This window comes from Nicotiana tomentosiformis, chromosome 11, assembly GCF_000390325.3.
Source record: "Nicotiana tomentosiformis chromosome 11, ASM39032v3, whole genome shotgun sequence".
Taxonomy (NCBI): Eukaryota; Viridiplantae; Streptophyta; class Magnoliopsida; order Solanales; family Solanaceae; genus Nicotiana; species Nicotiana tomentosiformis.
In genome coordinates, this window is record NC_090822.1 from 126249679 (window position 1) to 126270457 (window position 20779).

The 20779-nt window shown below is 36.1% G+C and overlaps 1 pseudogene; it reads right to left on the reverse strand.

The window, feature by feature from the left end:
* Positions 1 to 20779, reverse strand: part of LOC104099138 (pentatricopeptide repeat-containing protein At1g05600-like) — a 41379-nt pseudogene that overhangs the window by 14249 nt on the left and 6351 nt on the right.

Sequence of the window (20779 nt, forward strand, 5' to 3'; positions counted from 1 at the left end):
GCCACGTAGGATTGGATGTTCACCATGGACAAACTTAACGGAAGTGGGTATATTAGAACCAATAGTATAACGATAGGGGTATATTTGGACCAAAAGTATAACGAGTGATATATTTAAACCTTTTCTCATAGTACAGGGGTATATTTGGATATTTTTCGCATTAACTTTTATCTACATACCCATGAAAGTTTTCTATTTTATATCCCAACTAAATTTCTATAAGTTATTTTTATATAAAATATTAAACATTCTTGAACATCCTTAGTGAAATTCCTAGCTCCGTCACTGGCAACATGAATAATAACGATTTATATTATCGACTCTAACTTGCTTAAAATCGAGACTTAATATTATTGTTATTGTTGTTGTTTTTAGGTTATCAATCATGGGGTTCCTGTGAAAGTTCTGAAAAACATAAAGGAGACATGTTATAGTCAGGGGCGGCTGAAGCCTAAAGCAAATAAAATATGTGCTTTAGGCCCAAAATTTTGGGCCCCCAATTTTTCATATTAATATATATATATATTTTTTTTAATAAAAATTGTTATAATTTAAATTGGTATTATGTGACATGATTAATTCTTGTACAAAATTATATGAATTTTTGGAATAGTACAATGTATAAATTCACTATTTTTTGTTCTTCTAATAAGCTATTAAATATTTTAAAAGATAGTGTGTCTAACCTAACTCTTAAATCATTGTCTCAAACATGTCGGAAAGTCGTATCAAAAGTATCAAAGCTAAGATTTCAAGCTCCACAAATATGAGATATTTAAATAAGTAGAAGCTTATTAGGATCCAAAAATTAAAAATGAAGCTATTTGTTCAACATATGAGCTTGAAATATTTGAGTTTTTATTAGGGATGACTATTTGGTATAATGTACTGATTGTGGCTAGTTCATTTAGCAATGGTTTACCATCAAAATATATATATATTGATGTTGCCATAGACCGTTAAGAGGTCTATTATTTTTAATCCATAAAAGTATAGAGAAAAATAATTTACAACTTTGAATATGCATATTGAGATCCTTACATTATGTGAAAAAATATTGCCTTTAACGTTGATTCTTTTCTAAAGGCCTATATTTCTTATAAAATAATTTTAAAAATTCATGTAACGGTTTAATTTCCTCAGCGGAAAGAAGAAAATTAAATTGACAAAATCTTACCTAAGAGAAAAAATGATTCAAGAGCAACTAAATATATTAGTTGTATTATTAATGGAAAATGAATCATTAATGACTTTGCATCTACAAATAATCCCAGTATTTCGTCGTGAAAGTATCACATTTAGATTGTTCTTATTAAAGGAAAGAGCCGAGTAAAAAAGGGTTTACATAACCGCTCGGTGAGCCGCTGTCCCTCATACTCTTCTTTCCGTTTTGGCTCGCTCTTCTTATCTGCCGAGCTAATGACCGCAGGTGGAGAATTACACGATAAATAGAAGACCATGCTACCGTTTTGGGCCAAGATAGAAAAAGTTGGAGAGAATGACTCTCTGAAATTCTCTCCTTTCTAAAGTTGAGGAAGGCGCACCCCTCCCCTCGGAACAAAGCCCCACCCCTCTTTTGCCCCTTTAATGAAGGACCCTCGTTTTGCTTCCTATTTATTTGTGGGTCTGGACCCGAGGGCCTTTTGTTTCAAGAGATGATTTCGATAATCAACCAACGGAAAAAAGCTAGAATGATAAAGAAAATTTAAGGCCTCTCATTATAGTTTGGCGTTAGGCCCTCAATCTTCTTTAATATTCCAGATGAACAGATGAAGATATGAAGAAGTACTCAAAAACTTCGAGTAAGGTCAGATACGGACAAACTTCAATCCTGAAGCTGAGAATATTTTGGTATGGAAAGATTACCTTGGTTTTGTTTATGATTCTGATGATGGTGCTACTTTATTTTCACTACTAAAAATCTGCTAAAAATCGACCAAATATTTCCGACCAACGTTAGTCGGTCAAAAAAAGTGACCAAAAACCGTCCAGCTTGGACGGAAACTGAAAAAAAAATTATATTTTTTTAAAACTAAATACCGACCAACGTTGGTCGGTAAATTGGTCAACGAATTGACCCAGCTGGCCAGAGAAGAAAATTTTGGATTACCGACCAATGTTGGTCGATAATCTGGACCCAATTTTTAAAATTTTAATAATTATTTTATTATTTAAAATATTTTATAATATTTAAGAATTTATATTTAAAATTACCGACCAACGTTGGTCGGTTAATGCAGGGGAAGCATTTACCGATCAACTTTGGTCGGTAATTGTTATTTTCTGCAAAATAACCAACCAAAGTTCCCATTACTCCTAGGCACCGACCAAAATTACCGACCAACTTTGGTCGGTAATTTGGAAATCAGAATTGAAAAACGGGGGAACCCCCATTTCTCTCTTATCTTCCCCTCTCCTTCTCTATTTCCCTCACTCAATACCTTCCCCTCTCCTTCTCTATTTCCCTCACATAAATCCCATTCCCCACCCCGCGTTGCCACCGCCCAGCCCCCGCCGTCGCCGCGCCGTTGCCGCTGCCACTACCACTGCCGCCCCTCTCCTTCTCCATCTCCTAAAAATTCTAGGTTTGAATTACAACCCATTTATTTATTATTTCTAGGTTTTGTTAATTAGTTATGAATTAGTTTCAATTGATTAGTGTTTCAATTATTTGAACATTGCATTTTATTGAGGATTAGGGTTTAGGTCTTGTTTTAATTAGTTTTGTTAATTAGTTTTATTAACTAATTAATTTTGTTAATTAGTCAATTAGTTATAAATTAGTTTTAATTGACGAGTGTTTCAATTTTGAGTTTGTATTGTCTTGAATAGTTTAGTTAGAATTGAATTATTAACTTTGTATTGTCTTGAATAGTTTAGTTAGAATCTAGAGTTTACGATTTATTCTTGTGAATCGAACTTTTAGGGTGTGAGTTGAATTTCTTTAGTTTAGTTAGTTTATGTTTAAACTCGTAGGATATGAATTGAAATTTTAGTTTTTAGGATTTGTTCTTGTGAATTGAACTTTTAGGATATGAATTGAACTTTTAAGATATGAATTGGACCTTTTGGATATGAATTGAACTTTTAGGATATAAATTGGTGTAATTAGGAAAAGATAATTATCTTGAATTAACTAAAAAAGATATAATTAATTTATAATTATAGAATAAATTAATTTGTTCTTGTGAATCAAACTTTTAGGGTATGGGTTGAATTTTTTTAGTTTAGTTAGTTTATGTTTAAACTCGTAGGATATGAATTGAAATTTTAGTTTTTAGGATTTGTTCTTGTGAATTGAACTTTTAGGATATGAATTGAACTTTTAAGATATGAATTGGACCTTTTGGATATGAATTGAACTTTTAGGATATAAATTGGTGTAATTAGGAAAAGATAATTATCTTGAATTAACTAAAAATGATATAATTAGTTTATAATTATAGAATAAATTAATTTGTTCTTGTGAATCGAACTTTTAGGGTATGGGTTGAATGTCTTTAGTTTAGTTAGTTTATGTTTAAACTCGTAGGATATGAATTGCAATTTTAATTTTTAGGATTTGTTCTTGTGAATTGAACTTTTAGGATATGAATTGAACTTTTAAGATATGAATTGGACCTTTTGGATATGAATTGAACTTTTAGGATATAAATTGGTGTAATTAGAAAAATATAATTATCTTGAATTAACTAAAAAAGATATAATTAATTTATAATTGTAGAATAAATTAATTTGTTCTTGTGAATCGAACTTTTAGGGTATGGGTTGAATTTCTTTAGTTTAGTTAGTTTATGTTTAAACTCGTAGGATATGAATTGTAATTTTAGTTTTTAGGATTTGTTCTTGTGAATTGAACTTTTAGGATATGAATTGAACTTTTAAGATATGAATTGGACCTTTTGGATATGAATTGAACTTTTAGGATATAAATTGGTGTAATTAGGAAAAAATAATTATCTTGAATTAACTAAAAAAGATATAATTAATTTATAATTGTAGAATAAATTAATTTATTCTTGTGAATCGAACTTTTAGGGTATGGGTTGAATTTTCTTAGTTTAGTTAGTTTATGTTTAAACTCGTAGGATTTGAATTGAAATTTTAGTTTTTAGGATTTGTTCTTGTGAATTGAACTTTTAGGATATGAATTGAACTTTTAAGATATGAATTGGACCTTTTGGATATGAATTGAACTTTTAGGATATAAATTGGTGTAATTAGGGAAAAATAATTATCTTGAATTAACTAAAAAAGATATAATTAATTTATAATTGTAGAATAAATTAATTTTTTCTTGTGAATCGAACTTTTAGGGTATGGGTTGAATTTCTTTAGTTTAGTTAGTTTATGTTTAAACTCGTAGGATATGAATTGAAATTTTAGTTTTTAGGATTTGTTCTTGTGAATTGAACTTTTAGGATATGAATTGAACTTTTAAGATATGAATTGGACCTTTTGGATATGAATTGAACTTTTAGGATATAAATTGGTGTAATTAGGAAAAAATAATTATCTTGAATTAACTAAAAAAGATATAATTAATTTATAATTGTAGAATAAATTAATTTTTTCTTGTGAATCGAACTTTTAGGGTATGGGTTGAATTTCCTTAGTTTTGTTAGTTTATGTTTAAACTCGTAGGATATGAATTGAAATTTTAGTTTTTAGGATTTGTTCTTGTGAATTGAACTTTTAGGATATGAATTGAACTTTTAAGATATGAATTGGACCTTTTGGATATGAATTGATCTTTTAGGATATAAATTGGTGTAATTAGGAAAAAATAATTATCTTGAATTAACTAAAAAAGATATAATTAATTTATAATTGTAGAATAAATTAATTTATTCTTGTGAATCGAACTTTTAGGGTATGGGTTGTATTTTTTTAATTTAGTTAGTTTATGTTTAAACTCGTAGGATATGAATTGAAATTTTAGTTTTTAGGATTTGTTCTTGTGAATTGAACTTTTAGGATATGAATTGAACTTTTAAGATATGAATTGGACCTTTTGGATATGAATTGAACTTTTAGGATATAAATTGGTATAATTAGGAAAAAATAATTATCTTGAATTAACTAAAAAAGATATAATTAATTTATAATTGTAGAATAAATTAATTTCTTCTTGTTTTATTTGTATAGATGGAACATCGTACTTGGATGTACAATAGGAATTATCCTAATCGGCGGGGATTGCAGGAGGATTTTGTAGAAGGGGTTGATGACTTTATTAGACCAATTTTCTTTAAGTATTATAATTTACTTTTATAAAAATTTTGAAATACTAATTTAATTTAAAATAATATAAGGTCGCTACCAAAGTAACGTGGAGGAATTCATCCGTAGTCATCCAGCTGGTGAATCGGGTGAGCCAACCCAACCTTCGGACGAGGATTATGAAAGAATATGGTTGGAGTCTGTTGGCGGTCTAAAATGGGGGAAGGTATACAGGCTTCCTACTAAAAACTTCCATCGCTATAAGTGTGGAATGCGAGGAATAGGGACTTCCTCGCAAGGCGAGCAACTTAATAGGGAGAGCCTCTCCGCTATGCGGGAGACAGTGAAAAAGCTTACATCCGAGCTAGAAGCGGCCAAGGAAAGAGAAAGGCTTAGAGATCATTCAGAGGGTCGACCTCCACGTGATCGTTCCTCCTGTCCTGCTCGTGATTGTTCCTCCCGTCCTCCCCGTGATCGTTCTTTCCGTCCTGCACAAGACCGTTCTCTATAACGTCTTGTAAATGAAAGTTCATCAGACGGTGATGATGATGTTATAGAAAATTCCCCTTAATATTTATATACTTTGAACTAGACAAATAGAACCGGTTTTGAACTAGTTGTAATTAGTTTTAACTTGGTTTTGGATTTTTATGTTCAATTGAACTTTAATTTATTAGTTTTAAAGTATTTATTGAATGTTTTGGTTGTTATTGTTGTTGTTGTTGTTATTGCTATTAGGTGTATTGGTATGCTGGCAGGTGGTGTAGCTGCCAAAACAGGTATTTTATGCCAAAATTAAACCTAGAAAAACCGACCAAAGTTAGTCCGTTTTTAATAAAATAAAAAATTTATTCCAAAATACCGACCAAAGTTGGTCGGTTAATGAACATTGAATTCCTAGAATTCAATATTACCGACCAACTTTGGTCGGTATTTTGCCTGCACTGTTGAGGTTACCGACCATAGTTGGTCGGTAATGTTTAGTTTTTATTATTTTAAATATATATATATTTTCAATTACTGACCAAAGTTGGTCGTTTTTTTAAAATTTTAATAATTAATTAAAAAAAATATAATTTAGTTAAACCGACCAACTTTGGTCTGTAAAATTAAATTAATAAAATATGTTTCCGACCAAAGTTGGTCGGTAAGTACTTAAACTTGTCAGATGGTCGTTTTAAGCTACCGGCCAAAGTTGATCGGTAATTTCCGACCAACTTTGGTCGTTAAGCCATCCTGACCATCAAAACACCGTCCACACCCTAATGGTCGCATTTTGGTCGGTAATTGGCCATAACTGACCAACTTTGGTCGATTTTTTGGTCGATTTTTAGCGAATTTCTAGTAGTGTTTGGCCTCCTTCATGCAGGTTATTACACTCTTTCTTTTATTAAAATTATTTTTTTTCTTCCTATTAAAAAAATGTTTACACACTCAAATTAGTTATAAGGTAATAAGAAGTCAGATTTTATGCATATGCATTAGTCCAATAAAAATATAACTAATCTACTATAACATTTTATACTTTAGCTAACTTGTATACAAATATGACACTATATGAAAGAAAATGACACTTTGGACTTACATTGAATAAAATTTAACATTTGTTTTCAGGGAAGACACATTGGAGAATATGAAGAAGTGTGAGAGGTTGGATGTTGAATCCATTGTTGGGGGGTGAAAGAATCCCTTTTAGTGGCTTCAAAGAGCATAAATAATCTCAACTACTATCCAAAATATCCAAACCCTGACCTTTTAGTCGGGGTACGACAGCATTCCTAATATATTGACGACTACCCTTTTCCTGCAAGACGAAATCTGAGGACTCTATGTTAGAAAGCTCGAGATTGATGCGTGGGTTCAAGTCACTATGATTAAAGGAGCTTTTGGTAATTAACATTGGTAATGCACTTCAAATATTAGCCATTTCTTTAGTAATATTAACCACTTCTTTAGCAAAAGTCATGATGGGAAGTAATATTTTTGCATCCAAGCCTTACTAGTGTTATTGGTGTAGAGATAAAATGTAGTTGAGGCATTTTGTACATTTATTATTTAACATATACTCTTCTAGATGCAGCTATTAGTTGGCTAGTTAGGACAACTTTGTATATATTAGACACAATTTGTACACTGTACATATAAGAAAAGAAATATATATTACAATTTCTCTCTCTATGATCTTTTGTCTCTTACTCTCATTTCCTCTCTTCTTCTCACTAGAACTTGCCTCCATTTAAATGGCAGATCTAGGTTAGTTTTGACATGGTATCAGAGCAGGTCGAGTATGATCTGTAATCTAAAGTTTTTAGTTACTCTCAATCTCACCAAGTCAAGTTCTCTCTTCTCCGATTTTTATCCTAGCCCTAATTTCTGACTAATGACGAATTCAACTATGATGATGAGTGATTCTCCCCAAATTGGAGTCGAAACTTCACATGCAAGCGCTCAATTGCTCGATTGCAATGACACGTTATTTGTTCATCCCTCAGACACGCTGGGGATTGTGTTGATTCCTCAATTGTTGGTTGGAACAGAAAACTACTCGGAATGAAGTCGCTCTATGAAAATGTGACGTTTGGTGAAGAACAAAATAGGTTTCATTGACGGAACCTGTACTAGGGAGAAGTATGGAGCAGATTTGTTCAGGTTGCACCAGTAGGATCGATGTAATGCCATTGTATAGTCGTGGATCATGAGTTCAGTGGCGCATGAGCTTAGGAAAGGAATTGTTTACTCCTCGAATGCACAAAAGGTTTGGGAAACGTTTAGAGAAAGGTTTGACAAAGTAAACACGACTAAGGTGTATCACATGAACATAGAGATTAGTAGTTTGACTCAAGGAATATCGAGTGTCTCAATCTATTAGTCAAAGTTAAATGATCTCTGGGCAGAGTTTGAGTCAATTATACAATTTCCTGGGTGCAATTGTGTAAAATCTAGAGAATTTGTTGAGTTTTTACGCGAACAAAAATTGATTAAGTTTCTAATGGGACTGAATAACACATATGCTCCACAAAGAAGACAAATCCTGATAATGAATTCTACGCCTACAATTGATCAAGCTTATTCGATGTTGATCCATGAAGAAAGCCAGAGATTGAATAGCAACTTAGGAGTACAAAGTGAAATTCTAGGGAGTGAACCTATGGATGGAGAATCTAGTGCTATGGTATCGATCAACACCTCCAATGCAAGGCCTAGGAGTAATGGGAACCTGCAGTGTGACTATTTCCACATGAAGGAACACACAAAAGTAAATTACTACAAGCTGATTGGTTATCCAATAAGGCCTAAGTTCAAGAGCAACAATAGGAGAAGAGGAGGTTACAATGGTGCTCCAGCAGTGGCACATAATGCAAATATAAAGGCACAAGAGGAAATGTATACTACTGGGACAACAAACACTGGACATAGAGGAGGTCCAATATCTGTACCTATTTTTACTCATGAGTAATATCAACAGATACTTATGTTGCTGGACAAGAAAAAAGGATCAACTGCAATAGAGATGGCAAATATGGCAGAGTCAACTGCAAATAAGACAGCTAACATGGCAGATAAATCTGTTACTAACTATGGTTATTGGATAATTGATTCTGGAGCCTCAAATCATATGGCTTCCTCCTTGCATATGTTATCTCACTCATAACCTGTACCTTCTAATTCTAATTCTAATTCTAATTCTAATTCTAGCTCTGTGCACTGCCTGACTCTACTACAATTGATTAGACCACACATGTCCCTACACCCACTGAAGGTGCAATAGTTCCTCCAATTGATATTCCAGTTCCACCTCCAGCCCCAATTTCCGATTCTGGTGTGCTTGTGTTGATTTTAGGGGAGCCATACAGATGTTGACATAGATAGTGGCTTCTCAGGCCCAGAGATCGAGTGTTGGACCTACTTCTTCTAGTCAACCAGGGGAATCTGCTAGTTCTAGGGTGAACAATTTTCTTAAGTTAGACCCTCCAGTGTTTACGGGTACTGATCCTGAGGAGGACCCCCAGGACATCATTGATGAGATGTACAAAACTCTCTAGGTTATGCATGCTACAGAGACAGAGGGAGTAGAGTTGGCCTCCTACCGCCTGAAAGGGGTGGCTTATTCTTGATTTGAGTTGTAGGAGGAATCCCGTGAGGAGAGAAGCCCTCCGGCAAGGTGGAGTGAATTCACAAATGCTTTTATGGATCATTTCTTGCCTGCCGAAACTAAGGCAGCCCTTGCCGTTGAGTTTGAAAGCCTGAAGCAGGGTAGTATGAATATGTAGGAGTATCATATGGAGTTTGCGTGCTTGTCCAAGTATTCTATTCATATGTTGCCCACTATGGACGCTAGAGTGCGTCGTTTTGTACAAGGCCTTAGCCCCTTGGTTATTAATGAGGCCTCTACAGCTACCTTAAATTCCGATATGAACTATGGTAAGATGGTGGCATTTGCTCAAGCCATAGAGACCCGCAAATTGAAGAATAAAATGGAGCGTAAGAGTAGCAGCAAGGCCCGGTCCACGGGCAACTTTGATGGTTCTTCCGGTGGTGGTGGTGGTAGGTCGACATTCAGGGGAGGGTCATCAGGACCATCCCAATCATTCGCCCAGTCTTCGATGGGTGCACAGTCATCTAGATCCAGTAAGGGCAACAGGGGACCCAACCAGCAGGATCGGCCCGATAGAAGGTTTCAGCAGTGGAGACTTCCATGCCCTAAGTGTGGGAGGATACACTTAGGGTCCTGCTTCATGGACCTACCAGTATGCTATGGGTGTGGTGTGAGGGGTCACATTCAGAGGGATTGCCGCTCGTCCCGCCGAAATATGGGCAGAGGTGCGGCGCAACCAGCTAATTCTGCAGCTACTACATTCACAGCACCTCCAGCTCGAGGCACCCCAGCGCCCGTAGGGCATGATGCAGCTAGGGGTGGTGCATAGAATTCAGGAGGACCCAATAGATTTTATGCTATGAGGAGGCGTCAGGAATTAGAGACTTATCCAGATGTTGTCACGGGTATATTGTCTGTCCAATCTCATGATGTGTATGCTCTTATTGATCCCGGTTCCACTTTGTCATATGTCACACCTAATTCCACAGTTTAAATACAACTTGTTGTCTGTCTCCAAATACACTAAGGATTTAAAGTGTTTGGTAGCTTTTTATCCTCATTTCTGCCTGTTTCAGGACCTATTCAGTGGCAAGGTGAAGGGGACTGGTAATGAAAAGAATGGGCTATACATTCTCAATCCTTGCACACCTGCTGCTGCTCCTGCCTCTAAGTGTTTATCCTCTTCTCTCAAGAATAACTCAAATGTTTTGTGGCATCAAAGACTTGGTCATGCACCTCAAACTATTCTACTGAAAATTCCTGCAATTAGAAATCACTTGTCAAAGTCAAATGAATGTAGTTGTTCAATTTGTCTTTTAGCTATACAAACTAGGTTGCCATTTCCTATTGGTACTTCTAAGTCTACTTCTGCATTTGAATTGGTGCATATGTATGTTTGGGGTCCATATAGAGTATGTACTCATTGTGGCTTCAGATACTTTCGTACACTTGTTGATGATTACTCTAGAATGACTTGGACCTTCTTGTTAAGAGTCAAAAGTGATGTATTTGTTGTTCTGAATGATTTCCTTCAACTGATTGAAAACGAATTTTTTTCTGGTGTTAAGACCTTTAGATCAGACAATGGTTATGAATTCATTAATACAATTTGTTCAACTCATTTTGAATCCAATGGAATTATACATCAAAGTAGTTATGTCCACATCCCTCAATAAAATAGGGTAGTGGAAAGGAAACATAGACACCTTCTTGAAGTTAGTAGAGCCTTGAGATTTTAAGCCCACATTCCTTTAAAATACTGGGGTGAGTGTATTCTTGCAGCCACCTACATCATTAACAGATTACCTAGTAGTGTTTTGAATGGAAAGACTCCGTATGAGTTGTTCCATGGTCATTCTCCTAGCATACATCATATGAGAACTTTAGGATGTTTGTGTTATGCCACAAGACCCCACTATAGTGATAAGTTCTTTGCCAAGTCTTGGCCTGCTATCTTCATTGGTTATTTCTTAAATCAAAAGGGTTACAAACTCTATGACTGTAGCACCCCGAAAGTTTTCGAAGTACTTAAGCGCTATTAAGAAAGTTGATGTATGTTAATTATATTAGTTTATATGCAGATAAGGACTATTAATATGATGGATATCAATTGAATATAATAATAAGTGTACTAGGCATATTATAAGTGATGTGGGGTCTAAGGATAGCCCTAAGTCCAAGTCAAGTTGGAAATTACATGATAGATTAAAGTTCCAAATGAGTACACACATGACCTAACTTTTGATGAGCACACACACACACACACACACACACACACACACACACACACACATATATATATATATATATATATATATATATATATATATATATATCAAATGAAAGGTCTTCGAGTCTAGTTTCTAACTCTTCAAACCGTTTGCCATTTGGACATTCCTACAAGAAGTTATGATCAAATTATCGAAGGCTGGCAGTGAAGTACTGCCATAGCATCCGAGTCCGCATCCGAGCTTCGAAGAAGAGTGAAGTGCGGATGCGAAGCATCCGGGACCACATCCGAAACCCATAAATCTGGGCTTATAAATACAAAATCGGGGGAAGAGAGTATTTTCTGTATTGGGGGTTAGGGTTCTTGAGGTGAAGAGACGATTTTGAGCTCAAATCAAGTCCAATCAACTAAGAAAAGTTGTTAATGATGTTTTGGGTTGATTCTTACTCAATATACATGAGTTACAACATCATTCTTACATTCAAATACTAGATTTCATCATCAAATCCTCAAGAACACAAAAATTACTAAAGTTGTAATTTTTCAAGATTGATCTACTAGAGGTAACTCCAGAAGTATTTGCAGCATTTGTTACAAGTTTTAATGGTTGAAAAATTGGATTATAAAACTCTAGTTCATGGCATGAATAGTACCTTTGAAAAAATAAGAGAGAAAATGAATGATAATCTTGGCAATGAAATTTATGAATATAATGAACCTATGGAATTATTTGTTAGCAAAAGATGGAAGTGATCAACTAAGTAATCACTCGAATTGTATATTTTGCAAGTGTTGATTATGGAAGACGATGAATAGTATCTTGGTGGAAATAGACAATTGATGTAGTATCATTAATGACTTCGAATGGGTATTAAAACATAAGAATGAAGTTGAATGGTCTAGCATGTAAAACTATTTGGCGATTTGAGTTATTGTAGCCAACTTATGAGCCATATATGGATGTTGATCAATATCTTAGGTCATATTTTGATGTAATTAGGATATCTAATTGTAGATATCGACTTGTTGGTGATGTTGATCATTTTAATCAATATTGGAATGATGGAGAAGGATTAAAAGTTGTTGAATGTTAATAAAGCGAAAGCGAGGTAAGTTGATTAAAACTTACTCTTCTTGACGGACTTTCTCTAAAAGCATGTTTCGAGTTAATACTTAAGCTGTTTGCAAATGTGTTTTTGTACTTGTGTGGACAAACAAGTACGGATGTCTCCATGTATTAAAATATTATGTTGCATATGTAGTGTCATGCTGCTTTATAAAATTTTATTTTAAATTTTGTTGGCAAAATAACACTCAAGGTAAATGTTATAAGTTTTTATCAAAACTTACGTATTGATAGGAGTATATATATTTGAGTGCTAAAGACAAGTTTTCATGGAAAATATTTCTTTTGTAAATTGACGAGCTGAATAACACTTGTGGTATCTTTTAAAGATTGATGTTAAATTGCAAAAAGCTTTAGCATGTAAAAGGTTATTTATTTAAATTTTGTTCAAATGATTTAGATTTTCTATAAATGCTATGATTTGATAAAACAGATCCTTTGAGGCTACTATGCTATGAATCTATTTTTGAAGTATCAAATGTTTTAGGAGTTACTTGTGTTCACCGAGATTGATTTCAGATATATCGTGTTTGTTGTCATGAAACTACACGTGTCGGTGTAGGCGTAGATGGCTACTTTGTGGTATAGACTACGGCAGAGTGCTCTCCCTCGAGAGGGTACTATTTTGTGATATTATTAGCATGACTGAGTTGATTCGTACGGCACTACGATGAGAAGACCTGAGCAAGTGGGGTATATAATCTTGTCGCTAGGTTCATAACCTAGTTGACCTTCTTATGTCGGTGATGGTATAATACTCCGAGTGAAAGGTAAGGATGATTTTCTTATGTTTAGGCCTAAGGAGCCGAAAGTGATTTCAATGACTTAAAGCAAACAGAATAATTTTGTATGATTTTATCCAATATCTTGGATTGATGTAAATGTTTTAAAAGTTTATATTGTGGGTTATATTTCACTTGGTTGTTATATAAAATGACAAGGGTCGTGAATTGATAAAATTTCCTATCATTTTATATCAAATATTTGTGCATTATTTTTATAAAGTTTGTCCCAAGAACTTAAGTTAGAGAGAGTCTATGACACTTATTGAGTACCGCTGTGGTGTACTCAGCCCTTAGGGCCCCCCTCTAGGGTCGCGCTTACTTTACATATTTCAGGATGAGGTATGATATGTAACATGCGGTCAGGGCTAGGATGACTCTCTTCCTGAGTTATATGGTGAGGCACCACTCCTATTTCGTGGTAGCTATCATGTTATTTTCTTAATTTACGCTAGTCGAGTATTAACCCAAGTGTTTAATTCTATTCTATGGTATAGAGGCTCCATATATAGTTGTGAAAGGTTGTAGTAATGGGGTTGTACATGACATACATGAAAGTATATTTATTTTACTTAGTCTCATTGTTATTATCATGAAAGACGTCATGTGTGATTTTGAATTGGAAAATATTTTATCATTTAACTTGAAAATATATATGATTTTCAAGGAGCTTCCGCAGTTAAATTGGTTTTCATGCATATGATTTGGGTGCATCACATAATTTGGTTCGCTCGGGTCGGGTAGTGAGTCTTGGAAATTCTTTTTCAACAGGGATGTTGTGTTCAAAGAACACATCTTTCCTTTCAAATTCCCCGTATCTCATTTCCTTCCTTCTAATGCATCCTCTCCTTCTCCTTTTCATCCTGAGCCCCTTCTTAATCCTATACCCGAACCTTCCTTTGATTCAACTTCTCTAATTGAGTCTACACCTATCTCCCCTGATTAATCATCACCTGCTATCTCCTCTGAACATATGACAACCTCTCCTACCCCTTCTCCTACCTCTGTTACTCCTGTAACTACCACTCCTGATCAACCTAGAAGATCAGGAAGGGTAACCAGACCTTCTATTTGGTTAACTGATTATGTACATCTCCTCTTACCTACCACTTCTTCTTCCTCTTCCTATCCCATTCAACAATTTGTTTCCTACTCCTATCTACCTTCACACTTTCAGTCATTCCTTGCTTCTTTTTCTTCAGACACCGAACCTTCTTCTTTCTCCCAAACTAGTAAAGATGCTAGGTGGATTAAAGCCATGCAATTGGAAATTGAGGCATTAGAGCAAAACCACATATGGGAAGTAGTGGATCTACCTGCTGGTAAGGTTCCCATTGGTTGCAAATGGGTGTATAAGATTAAGTACATTGCAGATGGTTCAGTAGAAAGATTCAAAGCTAGACTAGTTGCTAAAGGCTACACACAACAAGAAGGTATGGATTTCCATGACACCTTCTCCCTTGTGGCCAAGCTCACTACTATAAGGACTGTAGTTACTACTGCAACACTTAAGGGCTGGCATGTTTTCCAAATGGATGATCATAATGCCTTCCTTAATAGTGACCATGAGGAAGAGGTGTACATGTCCCCGACCCAAGGCTTTAGTAGCTAGGGGGAGCATAGAGTATGTAGGCTACTAAAATTCCTATATGGTTTAAAACAAGCATCTAGGCAAATGAATTTAAAACTAACTCAAGCTCTCTTAGATTCTGGTTTTGCACAAAGCAAACATGATTATTCATTGTTTACCAAAGCTGACAAAAACAAGTTTATGCTTGTGCTGGTATATGTAGATGACTTACTTGTAACAGGGAATGATCTAGATGAGATTCAGAATGTAAAGGTTGTATTACACCAGAAGTTCAAGTTAAAAGACCTAGGGGAGTTGCGGTACTTCCCAGGGATAGAATTTGCAAGGTCTAAAGAGGGAATACTGATGTCACAAAGGAAATATGCATTGGAAATGATCTCAGATATGGGACTAGCAGGCTCAAAGCCTAAAGATACACGTATGGAGCAGAATATAAAGCTTACAAGTACAAAATTTGATAAAAGTATCAATGTTGGCACCTCTGATGAAGCACTGGAAGACGGGGGGAGTTTCCAAAAGTTAATTTGAAAACTTTTGTACCTCACAATAAGCAGACCAGACATTTCTTATGCAGTTCAATGCCTAAGTCAGTTCATACATGCACCCAAGAGATCACATTATCAGGCAACTCTACATGTAGTTAGATACATAAAAAGACAGCCATGTCTAGGAATTCTCATGTCAAGCAAAGGGACACAATAGATTGAAGCTTACTGTGACTCTGATTGGGCATCTTGTCCCATGTCAAAGAAATTTTTGACTGACTACTATATCAAGCTAGGAGATTCATTGATCTCTTGGAAAGCTAAGAAACAGAGTACTTTCTCTAGAAGTTCTGCAGAAGCAGAATATAGAAGCATGGCACACACAGTGGCAAAGCTGGTTTGGCTCAATGGCTTGCTGAAAGAGTTAAGAATGGATGTGCAGTTGCCAATGAAGCTGTTTTGTGACAACAAAGCTGGATTACAAATTGCAGCAAATCCTATGTATCATGAGAGAACAAAACACATAGAAATAGATTACCACTTCATAAGAGAGAAGATATAAGAGGGGTTGATTGAGACTTCTCACAAATCAAGCCAACAACAACTGTAATGACCCAACCGGTCATTTTAACTTTTAGAAACTCGTTCCCTAAAATAAAACTCCCCGAACATGCTTTTATTAATTTATGACTTTAGGGGAGCGTTTGGGTTGAAATCGGAATACTTGGTTCCTTAAGTTAGCCTTAAAAGGCCAAGTTTGACTTCGTTCAACATTTTGAGAAAACGACCCCGGAATCGGGATTTGACGGTTCCAATAGTTCGTATGATGATTTTGGACTTAGGCGTATGTCCGAATCGGGTTTTGGATAACCCGAGAGCGTTTTGACACTTAATAGTAAAAATCAACTATTTGAAAGTTTAAAATTCTTTAAATTTGGTTTGGAGTAGGATTTTGAGTAATTGAAATCCGTTTGGAATTTCGAGTTTGGGAATAGTTTTGTATAGTGATTTAAGACTTGCACACTAATTTTCGTGTTATTCCGAGTAGTTTAAATATATTCATATCTATGTGTCTACACCCGTGGGTAATTCTATTATTGTTGATCGTGCGTATCAGTTGTGTCTGGTTTTTCTTAGAGGTTTTGAGACCAGAGCTGAGCATTGGAAGTAAATTGAAGAACTTGAAATTCTTAAGTTTGAATCAATTTAGTTTAGGGTATGATTCATAGATTTGATGTTGTTTTACGCGTTCCGAGAGTTCGAGAGAGTCCGTTTTATGATTTCAAACGTATTGGTATGTTCGGGCGGGGCCCGGGAGGGCCCGAGTGTTAATCGGATGAGGCTCAGATCAATTTAGGAAAAATATTGAAGAAGAGCTGAAGCCTTAAGCTTCTGGTGCGTTCACACCTGCGCTTGGACAGCCGCAGGTGCGACTCTCGCAGATGCGAGGTTTATGCGCAGAAGCAAAAATGGAAGGGAGGCCTGCCATCGCAGGTGCGGAATCTCGGGCGCACCGGCGAACGTGCAGGTGCGAGAAAAAGAGCACAGATGCGGAAACTGGACAGTCAAGCTAAGCTCGCACCTGCGAGGCTTTTCCGCAGGTGCGGTAAACTGTCTGCAAATGCGAAAATCACTGTTGGGCAGAATGTGTTAAAGAAATCGGGGCTCAGTCATTTTGAGCCCATTTTCTTCCATTCTTGGGCGATTTTGGAGCTTTTTGAGAGGAGATTTCAACTAGCAATTGAAAGGTAAGTTAATTCCACACTCCTTGAGTTAAATACATAGATTATAGGTAGACTATAACTAGTAAATCTTAGAAATCAAGGGTTTAGGTGAAAAATCTAGATTTTTATAAAAATGAGATTTTAACCACGAAAATAGTTATGGAATTAGGTAGAAATTATATATTTGAGTTCTTGAGATTATGGGTAACGTTTTCATCCAAAAATTTCCAGAATTCGAGCACGTGGGCCCGAGGTGAATTTTAAAAATTTTACCATTTTGGATAGGGTAATTTATTTAATAGATGAATTTCGAATTATTGAACATATATTAATTTTTTTATATAACTTTCGGATAGTTTCGGATTTTTTGGCATTGAATCGAGAATTTTACGCGACGCGATAATCGAAAAGTGGACTTTGAGACGAGGTAAGTCTCTTGTCTAATTTTGTGAGGGAAAAATTACTCCATAGGGATTAAATTGAATAACTGTTGCTAATTGTGGGGGATACGTACGCACGAGGTGACGAGAGTCCGTGCGTAGCTACTATAAATACTAAAGTCCGGGTAGTTTAGGACTCAAAGCATGAATTACTTGTATAAATTGTAATTCTTGTTTAATTAGTATTAATTGATATATATGAATATATTGTGAATTGTTAGATAAAGTTATTGAAGGATGAAAATCTTATATGCTTGATTTTCTGTTTAAATAAATTAATTGTTAAAAGAAATTGTTCTCCTCCCGAATTTATCTTATAATAAATATACTCTCCTTCCTGAGGTACATAAGAAAATGTCCTCCTTTCTTGTAGAGCGGGCCGAACGCCTCGGCAGGATAGATGCATCTATGGATCGCGCCGCACGTCCCTCGACAGTGTACACGACACTCTGGATCGGGACGTACATTCTCGACAGAAATCGTGCTTAATAATAATAATTACACGATACTTTAATAGTTTATTTCAGCTTGCGAAGCTAATTGATAAATTAAAAAATCCTTGGAATTTAATGAATTATTATTCTTGCTTGTTAAAGAATTAATTGTTATTCCTGTAAATGATATTTAATTGATAAATTAGAAATTATTTGAATTAAAGGAATTTAATTAATATATTGAGAATTGTTGCATTTGAAGGAATTTGATTATTTCCGCTGATTAAATAAATTATTTTAAATTCTGTAAATCATGCTGATTTAAATATCCTAATTGTATTTTAATTATTATTATTGACCCATAATGAGTGTCAAAGTCGGCCATCTCGTCTCTACCACTTCGAGATTAGGCTTGATACTTACTGGGTACACGTTGTTTACGTACTCATACTACACTTGCTGCACTTTTTGTGTAGGACCTGAGGCAAGTACTAGGGGGGACCTATCTTACACCCACGCTATCCAGGGGCATAGTGGTGAGCTGCCTTTCTGAGCCGTTCTGCAGCTACTAGTGTCTCTCCTTGTATTGTTTTTTTTTTTAATTATTCTGTCTATTTTATTTCAGACAGTATTTGAGGTTTTGTATAATCTACTAGATGCTCATACACTTGTGACACCAGGTCTTGGCACACACATTGGTAGAATTTATGTTTTATTATTTTTTTTGGTTTTAGTTTTTGTCAATATATGCTTAATTTATTAACTTGGCTTGCCTAGCTGTAGTGTTGGGCGCCATCACGACCTATAGGTGAAATTTGGTCATGACAACATGGTATCAGAGTACTAGGTTCAAGTAGGTCTCACAAGTTATGAGCAGACCTAATAGAGTCTTGCGGATCGGTACGGAGACGTCTGTACTTATCTTCGAGAGGCTCTTGGGTGTTAGGAAACTACCTTTTTTCATATTCCATCGTGCAATTAATATAGTACTAAACATCATTCTCATATTCTCTCTCAGATGACGAGAACACGCTCGAGTGAGGTTCCAGGCCAGGGAAGAGCTACTCCCCCAGTTGCTAGAGGCCCAGGGAGGGCTCCAACCCATGGTAGAGGGCGAGGACGTCCCAGGACTATTTCAGTTATGCTGCCAGTGGGTCCAGCAGAGAACCACATTGTTGAGGAACAAGATGAGGTGCCTGTGGCAGAGCCAACTCCGGTGGATTTCACATCTGCACCAGGATTTCAGGATGTCATGGGTCGTATGCTGCGGTTCATGGACAATATGACCCAGACCGGTTTATTTTCGGCAGACCCAGCCACATCTCAGGTGGGCGGCGGAGCACAAACCCCTACCGCGCAGGCTCATGGACAGGCAACTATTGTATATTAGACCCAGGGTACACTACCCGTGGGTGAAGTCCAGCCAGTGGCAGTAGCTACACCTGAGCCTAGGCCAGCTGTAGTCGCCGATCCTCAGAAATTATTGGACTGATGGAGTAGACTATATCCCCCTGTCTTCGGGGGTGAACGACATGAGGATCCACAGGACTTCATTGATCATTGCAGGGACAGACTGCACAACATGAGGATATTGGAATCTCATGGGGTTGACTTCACTACTTTTCAACTAGAGGGCAGAGCCCGTAGATGGTGGCAGTCTTATATTCTTGGCAGACCAACAGATTCTCCTCCCATGACTTGGGTTAGGTTCACCCGTATCTTCCCGGACAGGTATATTCCACCCTCCCAGAGGGAAGAGTTGCGGTTTCAGTTTGAGCAGCTCCAGCAGGGTCAGATGTCAGTGACTGATTATGAGTCGAGGTTTTCTGAATTATCTCGCCATGCACTTATGATACTCCCTACTGAGGCAGAGAGAGTGCGGAGGTTTGTAGCCGGTTTACATATTGGTATTCAGGCCACTATGGCTCGAGAGGTTGAGATGGGTACTTCTTATGAGCGAGTTGTGGAGATAGCCCGGAGGATTGAGGGTGTGCGTCAGCGGAGCCGAGAGCACATTATGAGAGATAAGCGGTTCAGGTACTCTGGAGAGTTCAGAGGTGCTCCGTCTGGGGGCAGAGGTCAGTTCGTGAGGGGGCAGATTAAACGCACTCATTGAGTAAGTATTGAAATTAATTTGATTAGGCCGATACATAACTTCTTCAGTTCATGAAATTTGACTTATGCACATGTACATTATCTTTTAACTAACCCGATAGTGCAAAAATTATTTTACACCGTCCCTGTATAGAAGTTTTAACTCTATATAAAGGAAGGATACTGCATATTTGTGCACTCAAAACAAGCTATAACAATTATTTTCAGGGAAGAAGCACTAGACTCTACGTTATAAATCTCAACTACTATCCAAAATGTCCCAACCCTGACCTTCAGTCGGGGTACGACGTCATTCTGATATATTGATGATTACCCTTCCCCTGCAAGACGAAATCGGAGGACTCAATGTTAGAAAGCTCAAGACTGATGCATGGGTTCATGTTGCAAAAAGTGTTCATGAAATTCTTAAGTGCATTGCTCGTGTAATCAGTTGCAAAATTAGGAATTTATATAAGACGATTCAAAAATGTTATACCTGAAATTTAGACATGTAATCTAAAGAAATTTTTGAACTCCCCCTTTCCACTTAATTA